The sequence below is a fragment of the Megascapheus bottae genome, chromosome 1 (genome assembly GCF_031878675.1).
Source record: "Megascapheus bottae isolate mThoBot1 chromosome 1, mThoBot2.hap1, whole genome shotgun sequence".
In the NCBI taxonomy this organism is placed as follows: Eukaryota; Metazoa; Chordata; class Mammalia; order Rodentia; family Geomyidae; genus Megascapheus; species Megascapheus bottae.
Window position 1 is genome coordinate 45,880,965 of NC_143509.1, and position 16,957 is coordinate 45,897,921.

The 16,957-nt window shown below is 41.7% G+C and overlaps 1 protein-coding gene and 1 pseudogene across 6 annotated transcripts in view; one reads left to right on the top strand and one right to left on the bottom strand.

Annotated features, from left to right (window-relative positions):
* St6gal1 (ST6 beta-galactoside alpha-2,6-sialyltransferase 1) overlaps positions 1 to 16,957 on the top strand; it is a 133,180-nt gene that overhangs the window by 73,108 nt on the left and 43,115 nt on the right. Inside the window, exon 1 of one of the 6 annotated variants that reach the window (XM_090343598.1) lies at positions 15,897 to 16,290. The exons of the other annotated variants lie outside the window; for them this stretch is intronic. The gene's annotated coding sequence lies outside the window, so the exon portion shown is untranslated. Of the gene's footprint in view, positions 1 to 15,896; positions 16,291 to 16,957 lie in introns of those variants that run through there. 6 annotated transcript variants of the gene reach the window in all.
* LOC150069082 (thioredoxin-dependent peroxide reductase, mitochondrial pseudogene) lies at positions 854 to 2,348 on the bottom strand (annotated as a pseudogene).

Sequence of the window (16,957 nt, forward strand, 5' to 3'; positions counted from 1 at the left end):
TACTACTTTCCCTATATGCAGTGCATTCGGATATTTAAAAATCTAGCTTAATTTATTTTAATAAAGGTGATGATTGTACTGTATATTGATTTGGAGATCAAAATACCATTGTAGTAAGACCGAGACCTATAAAATCACTGAATCATAACATTTACTCTAAAGTGCTACCAAGGTATGTACAGAGGGCTGAGGACATAGGAGAGAGCCAATGTTACCGCTAGGATCCTGGAGACTGTAGGACTTCTCAGAGAAATCCTTGTTTCGAGCAGGAGGCATATGCAAATTCGACAAGCTGGTAGAGGTGAGTTCAAGGATGAGGGAAGGAATACTGGTGGGAGGGACCAATCTTATTGGCTCAGGAGGGCTGGAGTGCGAGGGTCGTCAGGACAGGAAATGAGAGTTCAGAAAATGTCAGCGAAGGCACATCAGGTCTTTGGGGACACTGTAAAATATTTGAATTTTAGACTGTGTTTCAGGGACGTCATTGGAGGATGAATTGAGAAATGACACAGTTCTGTTTGCATTTTGTAAAGGTCACTCAGCCAGCTGTGTGTAGTTAGATGGATATCCAAAGGGGCATAGTCTGGAAGCCCAAAAGTCTGGAAGTCAGATCTCCTGACTGCCTCATGTCGTTTACCTCCCTTTCTACCACATGGCTTCTCAGAACACACAAAATCATATGAGCTTGATGCTTTCAAGTATTTGCCATATCACAAATTGCAGTCACTTTCAGGGAGTAGAAAGAGGTGAGAATGGAGTCCTCCAGGTCACAGCCTGTAGAGCAGCTAAGATTACAGTCATGAACTGCCATGCCCAGCTACCATTGTACTTCTTCTTTTTTTTTTTATTGTAAGGTGCATTTGTTTTTATGATACATTTTACACCAAGCACTTGAATCAAAATTCAATCTCTGGATTTAATATACATCCTTTATAATTATATCAAATCATTATCTGAACATACACACTGAACTAAGTCAGCTAGTGAATAAAATAACTGTAAACTGTAAACCTTAGGGGCAGGGTCATGCATGATCAGTTAAGTCTTGTTGCCACCATGTTTTAGTCTTGATTCACATTTTTTTCCATCACATAGACATCCGTCATTTTGAGTTAGCTCAGATAGCCGAGTCTAACAACATAAAGCTATGTTGCCGTAAAAGACATTCACTTTAATACAAAGACCTTCAAGAAAAAAAAAAATCATGACTCTTGATCAGAAGCATTCTGTGCTTGTGTTAGTTTGGTACAGCAAAGCCCTGGAAGGGAAGAAGGAAGTTTCTCCTTTGCTCACTGAAGACATGATCAATAATGATGTTGCCAATAAAGGACTTCTTAGTTAGCTAACTACCTGGACAAAGTTTCAGCCACTGTTTAAAAACAAAAAAACAGTAAGGGTAATAACTCTCCAGGAAATGAAAACAAAAGGGTTTTCTGTTAAAAGAAAAAAAGAGCAGTATCTATAAATATAAGCATGATTGAGTTTTTCCTTCTATAAATAATCCTTGAAATGCTAAACTGGTGCTGACTTGGGTTCTTTTCGGTAGTGAAGCTTCAGGTGCACACCGATCATCTACTGATGTACCTTCTCAAAGTATTCTTTGGAAGCTGTCGGACTTGGCTTGATTGTAGGAGAATCTGGGGTCCAGTTTGCTGGGCAGACTTCTCCATGGGTTTCCACAAACTGGAATGCCTTCACTAGGCAGAGGGTCTCTTCTACGTTCCGGCCCACTGGCAGGTCATTGACACTCAGTGCTTGATAACTCCATTGGGATCAATTATGAAGAGACCTCTGAGTGCCAGGCCAGCACCTTCCAACAGCACAGCATAGTCCCGGGAAATTTGTTTGGTTAAATCCGACAAGAGTGCAATGTTCATGTGGCCCAAGCCTCCATTCTTCCTTGGTGTGTTGATCCAGGCAAGATGGCTAAAGTGAGAGTCCACCGAAACTGCAATTACTTCACAGTTCACGTCATGAAACTCATTGGCTTTGTCACTGAAGGCAACAATTTCTGTAGGACACACAAAGGTGAAATCCAAAGGATAGAAGAAAAGCACCAAGTATTTCCCCTTAAAATCATCAAGGCTAAGCTCTTTGAACTCTCCATTGACAACAGCTGTGCCTTTAAAGTAAGGTGCATGCTGGGTGACAGCAGGAGCATATGATGAGGAACTAGTGCTAAAGGCCAATTTTGCTTGAGTAGAGCCAGACCACAATGTGTTTGTTAAGCACGATTTTCTAGAAGCAACATGCCTAAGGGCCGCAGACACAGAAATTCCCTGAGAGATGGTGTTTGCATGTCGGGCAACCGAGGCCCGGAGCAAACTCGCAACAGCAGCCGCCATCTTCAAGTGCACCACCATTGTACTTCTTAATTAGCCTTGGTTTTATTCCAATTTTGCCCTTGAAATTAGACATTTGAACACAGACACAAAACCATCTGCCTTTTAGCTTGGTTCTTCATATTGCCAAATTGGGATCTTCCCTAATTAAGAGAAGAAGAGGATTTTCTAGTTGAGAGAAAAAGAATGGGATTCCTGGACTGGAAAAGTATTTATAAATGAAAACTTGAGCAATGGTTAAGCTTTAGAGAAGTAAAAATTGCTGAGAAGAAAGTGTTGGTAATTCTACCTAGTGAAATTGTCCAACTACAACCTCTGTTTGCCAGTGTTTACAATTGAAAACTGAATAGAAGATGTGATATGAGACATACATATATACATATTCATATACATATATTTAGACATACACATATGTATATGTATGTGTGTGAGCACCTATACTTGCTGGCTTATAGCTTCTGTAGCCCTTCTTATTTCTTAAGCAGTTAGCATACTATTGGAATACTTTAGGATCAGAAAGCAAAGTCTCTCCATCTCTGACTTTTTCCCCCCTACCTTTTCCATACTCGTTTTCTCCCTGTGGCTGTCTATGGAACCTTTCTTCCCTGTGGTGGGTCACAGCAACTCTAATCTTCCTTTGCCTTACTGTCTTAAGAGCTGGCCATAAAAAAATTATACAATAGTGGATCATAAAACTTACATTTCATAAGGAGGATCCCTTCCTCCATATTCCTGCAGGAGGATGGAAAGCAGCATAGAAAGACCAAAGGCCAAGAAGAATCTGAACAGATGGGCCCACCTGGGTTTTCCTATGCAGGCTGTTGGAATTAAATTTTCTTTTTTGTTCAGACGCATTTTAACATGGCTGTTGTTCATGCTTCAGTCCTGCCTGTACCACAGAATCTTCATGAAAAAACCCACAGAAGATGGTTCAAAAAATTTCTAGCTAAACATGGGGATATTCCTACAGAGTGGTTAGCCCAGAGTGGGCCTAGGAACTCAGAGGTTCTTTCTATGTACCTTTGCCCAATGTATTTCTTCAGTGATATATTTTGCGATTACCTTTTATAGTATGATAGCAAATATAAAACAAATTTTCTTGAAATTCCACATTAACAAGTTAATTGAGACCTGCCGTATACCCAGATTGTCAGAAGCAAAGATAAAAATAGCAGGGGGCCTGCAGTAGGCATCTGATGTTGAGCGGGGGCAGTGTTCATGACTGAGTTCTTCATTTGTGGGATCTGATGCTGTCTTTAGGACCAAGTTGACTTAGGGGACATCAAGGCATTGTCTGCTGTGTGCTTGGGATATGAGGAAACCCTCTCTCCACAATGCATGTAGTGTCAGAAGTGATCCATGTTATGAGAGAGTAATGGGATAATGGAGTTGTTTGTTTTTCTTTCTCTGTCTTCAGAGAATACATAAAGAACCTATATGGGACTCTGAAAAATAATAGCATGCAGAGAGAGTCCTACAGCCATGACTTGAACAATGACTCACGTTGCTCTTGCACCCTGGAAGTACAAGATAGTGTGGAAGGCTAAGACTCTGGTAACTTTCTCAGCATGAGAGCCCTGAAGAGGAGTCATTGGAGAATACACAGTGTGAAGAAGTTCTTGAAAGAGAAAGAGAAAGACAGAGACAGACAGAGAGAGCTCGGAAAAACAATTGACTAATTCTCTGGATAGACAAGTAGACAAGTCCTGGGCACACTAGCTTTATTCCAAAGAATTACAGTGGATATTTTTGAAAACTATGATATTAAACACTACCCAAGTCCCAGATAAATCCTTGAGTGGCACATGTGACAGATAGATATAAAAGGCACCTGCAAGTCTTTAAAAACTGACTTGCTGACAGAGTTAAAACTGATTAAAAGGTGAGGGACCGTTTAGTGTGAACATCATTCAGAAGCTTTATTGCCTTCAGAAAAACAAACAGAAGGACCAACATTTTTTGAAGGACTTACAATTGGATTGGAGCTCTCACAATGTAATATTCAGAAGTTCAGGATGCCATGAGCATAAATGTACAGTCAAACTGACCAAAATATGGACAATGGACAGTTTAACAACTTGAATAGCAGGGGGCTGAAACATGTCTGGTCTGAGGCTGGGAGGTAAGTTGAGTTGAAGGTGCCTAAGGGAAAGGGCAGATGAATGGAGAGAGGAATGGTGGGTAAATACAGTCATAATACTCAATATTCCTATGTGAAAATGAAACCAGGAAACTTGCAGGGATGGATGAGGGTGGAATAGTGGGTGGGGGTAGGGGAGGGGGTGGGGAATGATTGAGGGAATAACTGGTCAAGATGTACTGGACACATAAATGGGCACATTAAATCAAAACTTCTAGTTGGCCCTGGTGCCTCATGCCTGAAATCCTAGATCTGAGGATAGTAGTTCAAGGCCAGTCTAGACAGAAAAGTCTGTGAGAATGTAATCTCTAATTAATCACAGGAAAACCTGGAAAGCTGGGCACTGGTGACTCACATGGTAGAGTATTAGCTTTGAGCAAAAGGAGCCCTTTGGTTGACAGCACCTAGGGCAGAGTTCAAGTCCCAGGACTTATTATTGTTATTATTATTATTTAATAATAATAAATTGAAACGCCTTTGTACAACTATTGCATGATTTTTTTAAAGGTCTTGGATAAAATCCAATTTATTCACAATGCAAAAAAAAAAACAACCCAGGAAAATCTAAACTGAACTTCAGAGAAAAGACAATTCACACATGCTAACCCAAAGTGCTAAGCTTCTGAATGATGTTCATGCTGAAAGGCCTTTCACCTTTTAATCAGTTAGTGGGGATTATCCAACAAAGACATAAAGCTGCCATAATATCTACTCACCAATCTAGAGACGAATGGAAAGATTGACGTTCTTAGCAGAGAAATAAAAACGGATGCAAAATAACCTGATTGAAAACTTCAAACGGAAGACCGTATTCATCACATGGGTTTAGCTGAAGAATAGAGAGGGTAGGTAAGGGTCAGTAATCTTGTTCAGGGGTGGCAAATGTTGACCTGAAGTTTGAAGAAGGCCCATGGAATCATTTGGTACACATATAAGATAGTGTTTCTTGTCAGTTGTTGGAAGCTATCTATCTGTACTGGTATTTTTTTTATTAAAGAATTTATTAACATTGATTTTTACATCATATTTCAAATGACATGTTTAACAAGCAAGTGTTTAAGAAGGGAATCTCTATATACAATCACTGGCAGTTAGTTTTTAGAACATAACCAAAATTAGGCTAAGGATTTGTATATCATCGATACTGTACTGATATTTTTGTAGAGGCCTGTGAATGATGTTATGAATGTCCAAATGGCCCTTGTCAGAAAAAGAGATTCTTCACCTCTGTATGTAAATCAGTAGAAATCATATAATCAAAATTATCAGACAAAATGAACAATGTCTCACAGGATAATATCAACTACATGAAATGTTTATCAAAAGTTGAATGTTTATATTCTTGGTTTTCTATCCTAGAGGATAAAAATAAAGCCATTGTGCAGGAAAAGAACATATTTGAAGAAAAAATAGCTGAAAATGACTCATTTAGAGACATTAATTTACAAATTGAAGAATCTCAGACAGGAAAAAAATTCAATGATAATTACTCTATCACTTCATAATCAAACTCCGGAAAGTCAAGCATTAACAAATATTGAAAGCACCCAGAGAAATATGACACATTATTCAAAAGGTTGTAGACTTCGTACCTGAAACCATGGAGGCCAAAGCAATGGAATAGCATCATTTTTTTTTTCTTTTTTGCCAGTCCTGGGGCTTCAACTCAGAGCCTGAGCCCTGTCCTTGGGCTTTCTCAAGGCTAGAGCTTTACCACTTGAGCCACAGAACCATTTCTGCCTTTTTCTATGTCTGTGGTACTGAAGAATCAAACGTGGTTCTTCACTCATTCTAGGCAAGCACTCTACCACTAGGCCAAACCACCGGCTCTGGAACAACATCTTTTAAAGTGTGAAACCAAACAACTCCCCATTATCCCCTCACACCCTCCCCCCCCAAGTCCCTCATGTACACAGAATTTTATATCTAGGAAAAGAGGTTCTCCAAGAGTGAAGGAAAATACTTTTTCAGATGGAAGAAAATCAAGTGAGATTGTTTTGAACAGATCTGCACTTGAAGAAATAATAAATTAGGCTTGAGGTAATCTGAACCCTAAGCCTGGGATTTGGGGTCTGGTCTGGAAACCCTACAACAGGGAGCTTTCAGCTGGTTGGACATAAGATGAATTCTTATGAAATGAAGCCCAGGAGCCAAATGACCCTTAGTTTCTGTCTGAGACTATGTCACTAATGAGCTTGAACTCAGGGCATGAGCGGAGCCACAGTGCCACTTCTGGCTTTTTCTATGTATGTGGTACTGGTAAATCGAACCCAGGTCTTCATGCATGCTAAGCAAGCACTCTACCACTAGGCCAAATTCCTGGCCCCAAAAAGGATTTTTAATAATCCTTATTTCAAAGCCAGGAACAGGGATTTACCCTTGCAGTCCAACTACTCCAGAGGCTAAAGCAGAAGAACCACCTGAGCCAGGAGTTCAAAGCCAGCTTAGACAACATATTCAGACCACAAAACTTAAAGAAAAATAATCCATATTCCACAGCATGGTGAAGTCCAAGTGAAAAAAAAAAAAAAAACAGGTAAAAGGAGACTTTAAAACTGCTGATAAGTCAGGTGCGGTGGCTCATGCCTATAATCCTAGTTACTCAGGAGGCTGAGATCTGAAAGTTATGGTTCAAAGCCAGCCTAGGCACTAAAAAGTCCATCAGACTCCTATCTCCAATTAATCACCAGAAAACCAGAAGTGGTGCTGTGGCTCAAGGGGTAGGGTGGTAGCCTTGAGCTGAAGAGCTCAAGGACAGGACCCAGACCCAGAGTTCAAGTCCCACTATCAACAAAAAAAAGGAAAAAGAAAAGAGAAAAAGAAAGAAAGAAAGAAAGAAAGAAAGAAAGAAAGAAAGAAAGAAAGAAAGAAAGATCCTATTCTTGTGGGGAAACTTCTACTCATGGGTGACTTTTCAAGGGCACTCAGTGCCACACAATGATTTGCTTGGAGAGGGAGGAGATAGATCTCCCATCCATATTCCAGTTTTAGGTATTTTTACTCCTTACTTCAGTTTTCTATTAGCTTCAGTAATGCTCCTCCTCCCTCTTGTCTTTGGCTCTCTGGAGTGGCATGGAAGTTCCTTTCACTAGGAAGCACTGTGTGAAAGAGTTAACACCAAAGTGGGTGGTTTACACCAAAGACAAACACTGATTCATAACTCTCCCAGAAGTGTCTCATTCCTTGGAAATGAGGATTTCTCCACCCTAGCCTCCTGGCCCTGCTCTCCTACCTACTTCCTGTCAGCTGTAGGTGTATAAATGAGCATTCTTGAAGCCCTTGCTATGATAAGGCAGGCACCTTACAGTCCTTAGTTCTCATCCTCAAAGCACCTTGTGACATAGGTGGTTTTATGTACATCTTATAGAAGAGAGAACAGAGGCTTGGAATGTTAGTGTCATTGGTCTAAGATGCCACAACGATTGCATAATAGAACTGAGATAGAAATCTACATTTGCCTGATTCCAAAGAATAGTTTACAAGACATTTAGCATCATCACCCTGTCTGACTGGCTCTTTCAAGAGCTTCTCCCCCTTAGTTCTTAGCACTTTAGCACAGAGCAATGACACCTAGGATTGTGTTTTGTTTTGTTTCTGTTTTTGGTCCTATGAGGCTTGAGTCTGATTTTTCAAGGATCTCCAGCAGGGCAAATGAGGGGGAAAAAAATCCCGTTCTCTCTCTGAGTCTCCTTTTTTCTACCTATCAGTGGCTCAGCAATGACCTGCTTATGGTGCTGTTTTGTGAGTTAAGGAGAGGCCAGAGCCTGTCATGTGGTAGGTGTCTGAAAAGCAATGACTATTTTTGTTGGTTGGTCACTTTGGGGTGTAGGACAGGGGACAGGATGCAGCATCACCCATGACAGTGGTGAGCCCACGGGTATTCTTCCTGTACTGCCTCTTCATTTGCCTTCCTTGCACTGAGGCTGTTTCCTTCAGCTCTGGTTCCTGCTGTTCAGCTTTGCATACCTGCCTGGCAAATTCTAGCTTCTTTCTGTGCCCTGCCTCCCTGGTTTTGCCTATCCCTTCTCAGCTCCCAGCTCCTGCCCTCCCATCTCCCAGGCTTTTTCCTAGATCTGAAAGCTCACCTGACTTCAGCTTCATCTCATCCTACTATTTGGAGCTCACAGTCACCAGAGTCTTGGGTGAACTGATTGTTCTAACTGGGTTTGGGGAAAGCAGACAAAGCTATTTTCAGGCTAGTACTTGTGGAAGGTCACAGGGAAACGAAGTCTGGTGCAGTCTGTCTCCTCCTCAGCACTCACATTCCCCACACAGGAATTGGAACTATTATGGTGACTTGCTCTTGGATAATCAGGATAGATACATGCTCTCTTTATAGTCAGACATTCTTGGACAAGTCAGAAGACCTCTCCCAGCTTCAGTTTAAAACATTGAAACAGTAGGCTTATTGTCGACATTTGCGAAAGAGTTCTCTTGAGGTTTCGAGGCTTTTCAAATCACTTCCTTGTTATCATTGCCATCATCTCATTTATTTTGTACAACAGCCTTCAGGTTAGGCGTTTTTGACACATGAGAAAAGCCGTGAGTGCTGTAGGAATATATAATTTCCCTTCCATATACAACCAAGCATAAATAAAAATTTAAATGGCTTCTTTCTACCCCTTATTGATTTCACACATGCTGGTCTACACAGATTTCCAAATCTACTGAAGGAAATTTGGTTGGATACTAGTGACACATCCTAATGTGCTGGGATGTTGAGATTGGAAGCATCATGGTTCTAGGCTAGCCTGGGCAGAAAAATGCATGAGACTCCAACTCCACAGAGAAGCTGGATTTGGTGGCTTGTACCTGGTATCCTAGCAACTATGGGAAGCCTAAAGAAGGCAGATCGTGGTTCAAACGTGTGCCTGGGCAGAAAGTGAAATTTTATCCTAAAAATAGCCAGCAAAAACAGAGTTGGAGTTGTGGCTCAGTGATAAAGCTTCAGTGTAGCAGCCAAGAGGAAGGTGCTGAGTTTAAGCCTCAATTCCATGAAAGGCAGGAAGGCAGGAAGGCAGGAAGGCAGGAAGGCAGGAAGGAAGGAAGGAAGGAAGGAAGAAATTCATTACTTTCCTCAACATGGACTTGCAAATCGATTCTTAGGGATCCATAGTTCGCAAGCAGTTATTTCTGTCATTCTTGGTACATAAAAGAACAGAGAATCTGCTGCACCCTGGAGTCCAAGGGAGTCGATTTGCAATCTGGGTCTTCCTGCATGCTAGGCAAGCACTCTACCGCTAGGCCACACTCCCAGCCCTATGCTCTGTTCTTGATACAATCCTCATTAAAAATTAGACCAGTTTACTTGTGGAGTTCGTGAACATTGCTGTGGCCGAGAGTCACAGCATTTTAGTGCAAGTGTTAAGAATGCAGGCACCCATGTGGATCATGCCTGTAATATAAGATACAGAGAGGCTGAGGGATTGTAGTCCAAAACCAGTCCGAGCAGGCATGTCTGAGAGACTCTCATCTCCAATTAGCCACCAAAATGGCTAGAGTGGAACTGTAGCTCAAGTGGTAGAGAGCTGGCTTAGAGGAAAAAAAAGCTTAGGGGTAGGACCCAAGCCCTGAGTTTAAGCCCCAGTACCAGTGTGTGCGCATGCGCGCACCCCCCCCCCCACACAGGAATGTAGTAGTCTTTGGACAGCATTGGGTTCAAGTTTTGGCTCTGTCATTTGCTAGCAGAAATCCTTTAACATCTTTTGAGATTGAGCTTCCTTTCTTGGGAAACAGACTGCATAATGGCACCAAGCCTGAATGACACATGTATACGGAGCTTTCCTGGGAACCTTCCAGAAGGCAGACATGACAATGTTCCTCTTTTCTTCTCTTGGTGTATCATATGCTCAGCAGGTGCTTCATATTTGTTGACAATTTCAGCTCATGTGGAAAGCCAGCTTATTTACAAACAAACCACCTTCCACCTCCAGCATATACCATGAGCTCCGAGAACCTGTTGATTTACCAAGTATTGTCTGTATACTCTGTACTTGGCAGTGATGGAGAAAAAGAAGGAATACTGAATGCTGATCATCACCTCTGTAAGGATCAATCTGATTGGAAAATTAAGGTGTATACACACACACACACACACACACACACACACACACACACACACACACACAGAGAATCTGGAGGAGCATCTGGAGGAGCATGCAGGGCAAAGTCTGCTCTGTCTGCCACAGTAAGTAGAAGTCACTACAGGAAACGGTCTACCCTAGCGTGTCTGAGAAGTTTCCTCTAGGCACCAGGCTTGGTGCTGAGTTAACCCTCAATTCCCTGAAGTTCCCAGACTTGAAACAGATCAGTCGTTGAATGCTGCCATCTTCCAAAGAAAAATGTTCAACTCTATCATTGTTCAACATATTCCATTCGTCAGCGTGTTCCATTTTGCACTAAGTATAGGTTTACAACGTTTTTCATATGTGGGGAAGGGAAGTAGATATAGAAGAAGTCTTTAGAGAGCTAGCTTCTGTCTTCCAGTAAGGATGACATGATTAACAGCAGAAGTTGAGCTCGAGTCCTCATTTGAGGCTTGTAGTAGCCATTTCTCCCCAGGAGCTGAATCTTTTGCCCTGTTGCTTTCTCTGTCATCTGGTAACAAAAGACAGGGTCACAGTTAAGAGGGAAGAGGTGATAGGGCAAGGATTTGATGCCAGGGTTGTTGCTGTGGTAGAAAACCTATGATCTCTGGCCTGGGTGACAGATGTGACATATTTAGAAGCAGCAGTCCCATTGGGGCCTGGTAGTCAGAACGGATGACACTCAATCTAGAGCCCGAGGTGGAAGTTATGACCTTGCCAATTCTTCTGTAACTCTGGGCAGTTACTGAGCAGCAAATTTCAAATATTTGACTCTCTGTTGGCTCATCAACTATGCCCATTCAAGGCTGAAAGAACATTATTGCCTTTGCTTCCTGTGAGCTTTCACCTGATTCAAGGCTTTTGTTGATGTTTTTAGATTGGGACCAACTAAATCAATCTAGTGAGAATAATACTAGCCATTTATATTTTAAATATGTCTGAGGTGTTGTTAATGTCCAGGCAACAAAGGGGAGTCAATGTTCTACCTGTCTCTTCTCATCCACAGGTGACTTTGGTACCTATGAGCCTAGAGGTAGGACTACAAAGGAATGGTACACAGTGCTACACATTTGAACATAGCATTTCTCCTGTGCATTTCTTTCTTCTTTCTCTTTGCATAGTGGCCTTCTCAGCCTTGGTCTGGCACTAGAAAGTCATCAGTTTGTGAAAATAAGAAAGAGTAGTATTTTATTACCTTGGTGATTTTAAGAATCACCTGTAAATCCTAGCTATTCAGGAGGCTGAGATCTGAAGATTAAAGTTCAAAGCCAGCCCAGGCACAAAAGGACCTGAGGCTCTTATTTCCTGATAACCTCTAAAAAATGGGAAGTAAGGGGGGTGTGGGGGGGGAGGGAAATGGGTACCAAGACATGTGAAAGGGTATCAATGTATGTGAATTAATGCACCTTCTATCTGGCAAATATCATGTAACCCTTTTACTAATTACAATAAAAAAAAATAAAAAAGAACCAAAAAAAATGGGAAGTAGGGCTTGGCTAGCCTTGAGCTGGAGAGCTCAGGGACAGCACCCAGGCTGAGTTCAAGCCCTATGACCCACCCCCTCCCCCCCGCAGAAAAAAAGAATGACTTCACTGCTGAGTGCTGGTAGTACACTCTTGTCAGCTACTCAAGAGGCTGAGATCCTGATTTGAAGCCAATCCAGGAAGTCAAATCCAAGCGACTCTTACCTTTAGTTAACCAGCAAAAGCCAGAAGTAGAAATGTGGCTCAAGTGATAGAAAAACAGTTTCAAACACAAAAGCTAAGCAAGAATGTAAGACCTTGATTTCCAGCCCTAGCACTAGCTCAGAAAAAGAAAATTTAAAACATTAAAAAAAAAAAAAAAAGAAAACAAACTTCAGTGAATGACTTCACTGATTTTGGCATTTAAGAAATGTCAAGGCCTCAGACCTGACTTCCTTCTTGGCTAAATCATGAAAAGAACGTGATTACTTTCACTAAAGACAGTTAAACAGAGATTCTGAGAGAGATCCTTAGGCCACAGAAGACTGAAGAGAAAATTTGTATTTTGGGTATCTCAGTTGAAATTGCTCCTATTTCTTACCATTTAATTCTCCTTTGCAATCGAATGCATGAGAATTTGGGGCAGTCTGTTGGCCCTGCCTGGCAGTAACAGCTGAGCTGTGTTCCAGGGGCTAGCACCTTTCCCATGGAGCTGCTACTCTGCATTTACCTGCCTGAGTGTTGAGCTGAGAAGGGAGGCTCATATCTGGATTGACAATAAGTAAAATCCTGGTTTTACATGGCTGTTATCCTGTTTCTCAGCACTCAAACCCAGATTCTTCTCAAGCTTCTAGCCCTTTACCTCTGTCTACCTAAGGGTAACTGGGGGTACATTTTTCTAAGCTCCCTGCTGAATACCAGTACAATCTGGTTGTTCGGAGGTAGACAAGAATTTTGTCTCTTGCTGGGATCAGAAGTTAAGATCAGATTGTGAAAACCACAATTTCTTGCCCTCTATCTCTAGAGAACCACTAGATACTTTCAGTATTTCAACATACCTGATGAGAAAAAGCCTGTTTTTCATGATAAATTTGCACAGCCAAGGAAACCAGATTTCTGTGTATCATGCTGAATTTCTATTATCAACTTGATTATAACAATCTCTTTTCTTTTTCTCCTTCCTTCCTTCCTTCTTTCCTTCCTTCCTTCTTCCCTCCCTCCCCCCTCCCTCCCCCCCTTCCTTTTTGTTTTTGATAGTCCTGTGTTGAACTCAGGGCCTGGACACTGTCCCTGAGCTTCTTTTGCTCAAGGCTGGCACTCTACCACTTGAGCCACAGCACTACTCCCAGCTTTTTGTTATTGTTTATCTGATGCTGAGAAATTGAATCCAGGGCTTCATTTATGGTAGACAAGCACTCTTAACACTAAGCCACCTTCCCAGCCCCAACAGTTTCTTTCTGATCAGACCACTGACTGACAAAAGTGTCTTTATTGACGTGGCATTATATAAAAACTAAAGTTAGGTGACCTCATCTTTCAAAAACTCAGGATCATTTTGAGGAAATAAAATACAGGGAATACTTGGTGGGTAAGAATTAAGCAACTATTGGCTTTGAGTAAACCCAGGGGAGCTTTTGTTATTTCAGTGTGCTGGTGAAGTGCCAAATGTCCAGATGAAGGGAGATGAAAGATCTGTAGCTGAGAATTCTATGGATATTCATAGGCCAGTGCAGCTGTATTCAGGCATTGCTAGTTATCATAATGAATCAACTAGGACAATGCTGACTGCTGTTTAAAAAAAATCCATTTCTTAATGTCTTTGGACTCCAAGTACAACTATTATTTTTGCTCACATTTTTAAGTGATCCCACTTAGATCTACTGAGCGCATTTGCTAGAAAATAGAATCCCTGTCTAGGAAGTCATGTATAGCAATAACAGTTATTGCCAACTAGTGAATGGTAAATGCTTGTCAGGAAATAGAAAAATGATTGGGTATGAGTGGCTCATGCTTGTAATCCTAGCTACTCAGGAGGTTGAGGTCTGAGGATTGTGGTTTTAAGCCAGCCCACACACAAAAGTCCATATGTCTCTTATCTCCAATTAACCATCAAAATGCTGCAAGTGGAGCTGTGGCCTAACCACTAAAAAGCTGTGGAAGTGGAATATTAACTTTGAGTGGCAAAGACTAAGGGACATATCTAGGCCCCAAACTCAAGCCTCACTAAGCAGCACATGCACAAGTCTACATAGGGAATTTTTTTCAAGACATCACGTAAAGGTGTATTTTGTTTGACTATTTATGCCTTACTATGTGGTAAATGTTGGGGTTAGGGATTTCTGGCAGTTTCTATACTGTTGTGTTTCCAGTCTGTCTCACAGTAGATAATGAGCGTTTGCTGGATGAATGAACCTATTATGAGTACTGATGGACTGGGAGCGTAGCCCAGTGGTAGAGTGCTTGCCTAGCATGCATAAAGCCCTAGGTTCGATTCCTCAATGCCACATACACAGAAAAAGCCACAAGTGGTGCTGTAGCTCAAGTGGCAGAGTGTTCAAGGACAGTGGTTAGGCCCTGAGTTCAAGCCCCAGGACTAGCAAAAAAAGAGTACTGTTTTTGTTGTCGTTGTTGTTGTTGTTGTTGTTAGTCATCCGACTTGACCCTGGACCTAGGCATTGTCTCTGAGCTCTTCAGCTCACGGCTACTGCACTATCCCTTGAACCACCTCACCACTTTCAGTTTTTTGGAGATAAGAGTCTCACAGACTCTTTAGTGCCCAGGTTGGCTTTGAACCTCGATCCTCAGAACTCAGCCTCCTGAGTAACTAGGATTACAGGTGTGAGCCACTGCACCTGGCTCTGGTGTATTTTTTCTTCTGGCTTTGGGAGAATTGCAAAGTAGAAGAACTGAGACCTCTGTCTCCCTTAGCCATAATGCTATCACACTATAGGTCTTCCATCTCTTGAGATATTATAAAAACAACAAAATTAGAAGAAGCTTTGAAGTGGAAAGCAACTTGTTCTCAACCAGCCTTGAAACTGAACGCTCAGATTCTGGGACACTGATCAGAGTTGTCCATTAAATAATGCCACAAGGAAGGCATCAGCCAGATGTGGAACGTGGACAATAGTTTTTTCATCAGAAGAGCAAAAACGATAGAGTGGGGGAACTGCCGCATATTACTAGAGTACTGAAAATAGTATATTATCCAAACATATGGTGACTTTAGTTGAGCATTTTAATGTAAACAACATATCTGAGAGAACTGGTAAAATTTTGTAGTGAACTGGATTTTAGGCGATATGATTTGGATTTTAGTAGACACTGGTAGAGTGATTGTATTTAGTCCCTGTAAAGGCAGATTCATAGGTTCTTTGGAAGAACCTCTGTGTGTGTGTGTGTATGTGTGTGTGTATACACGTATGTGTGTATGTATATGGGTTGGGGGAGTAATGTAGATAATTAAGCTCCACTTATTTAAATTGTTTGAGGGCCTATATGGATTATATAGTTCTAAATGCTAGGGTGTGACTTAAGACATTATATATAATGAATCTGTTAGGGGTTAATTTCCTCATGGAATCCCAGTTGAGGGAGAATTGACATTCGGTCTGACATTTGCTTTAAAGTGCTGAGGGGGAGAGGGTGAGGGGGGGCAGTAGACATCAGGAGGAAGTGAAATGGTCTTGAGGTAGAGGTACTTTTCTCTCTAGTTTTCTGTAGTATAGGGGTGTGGTGTTGAGTGAGCTAGGCAAATGAAGGAAAGCAATGGCTCTGTTGTGTGGGTGGGGCCTCTCGTTCAGTCTTCTTTCTAGGCTCTTTTTGCTTCTTCCGTCTCTGCTTTTCTTTGATGCGTGGAGTGGAGATTGGTTGATAGTGTGGTAAGCCTCGGGGAGATGAGAAATAGACGCCTGCTGGGCTGGGGCTGCTGTGCTTGTATCCTACGGGGAGGAGAACTAATGGGGTGTGAAGAGCCTACATTTTGGCCTAGCACCTGTCAAATTGAATGGCAACTATTTCAGGCACCATGTTGAAGTTGGAGGCAAATGGCTAGACAAGTTCTTTTTGTCTCTTTTAACTAGAGGGGCTGGTTCTGGCCCAGGACCACAGCCATCTAAGTGGGAAGAACTGAAGCTATCTACTTCTTCTCCATACCAAGTTCTTTCTCTCTTAGAAAACTTCTGTGGAAATGTACTCTGGTGTTTCTGAGGATCTCACTGTCTTCTCCGTCAGTGCGTGTCTGGATGCAAAAAGATCTGGTAAGTGATCCTTTTGCAGGCTGGAAGAGTTAGATCAGCCCTTTTATTTTTCCCTCTTGACTTGGCCCTTTATCCAGGCTTGTTCTCAGGTAGACATTTTCAAAGGCATCATCTCAGACTGTAAATTTCTCATGGCTTCCTAAACTCACTTCTCAGAGGTACCAGCTACCAATTTGTTTTCTGTTGCATATCAGGTTTCTGATGTTTGCTGTTCATCTTGGCAAAAGAGTGACTTATCAGAAATGTCCTAATGCCTTGACCCATGCTGGGGTTGAGTGGTTAGGATCTGAGACTTTAGAACCAGACAGCCTCTGTCTCCCTTCGGGATGTTGAGAAGTAGAGATCTGATCATGTTATTTGAGGCACAGTTGTTGCTACAGTAGTTAGGTGACCTTGTGTTACAGGAGCTTCAGCACATGATAAACTCTCAATAATTATTAGTTCAAACAAAGCAATAAAGATTAACTAGTGAGCACATCCCACAGGGGCAGACTTATAAAGATTATTATCCATGCCTATCAGATAATGATACCAAGATCACAGAAGTTGATAAGATGTCCTAACGTCATGTAAACCACAAGTTGAACGTCAAAATTTGAATCTAGGTTTGTAAGATGACAAATCCCATGAGATGTGTGTGTGTGTGTGTGTGTGTGTGTGTGTGTGT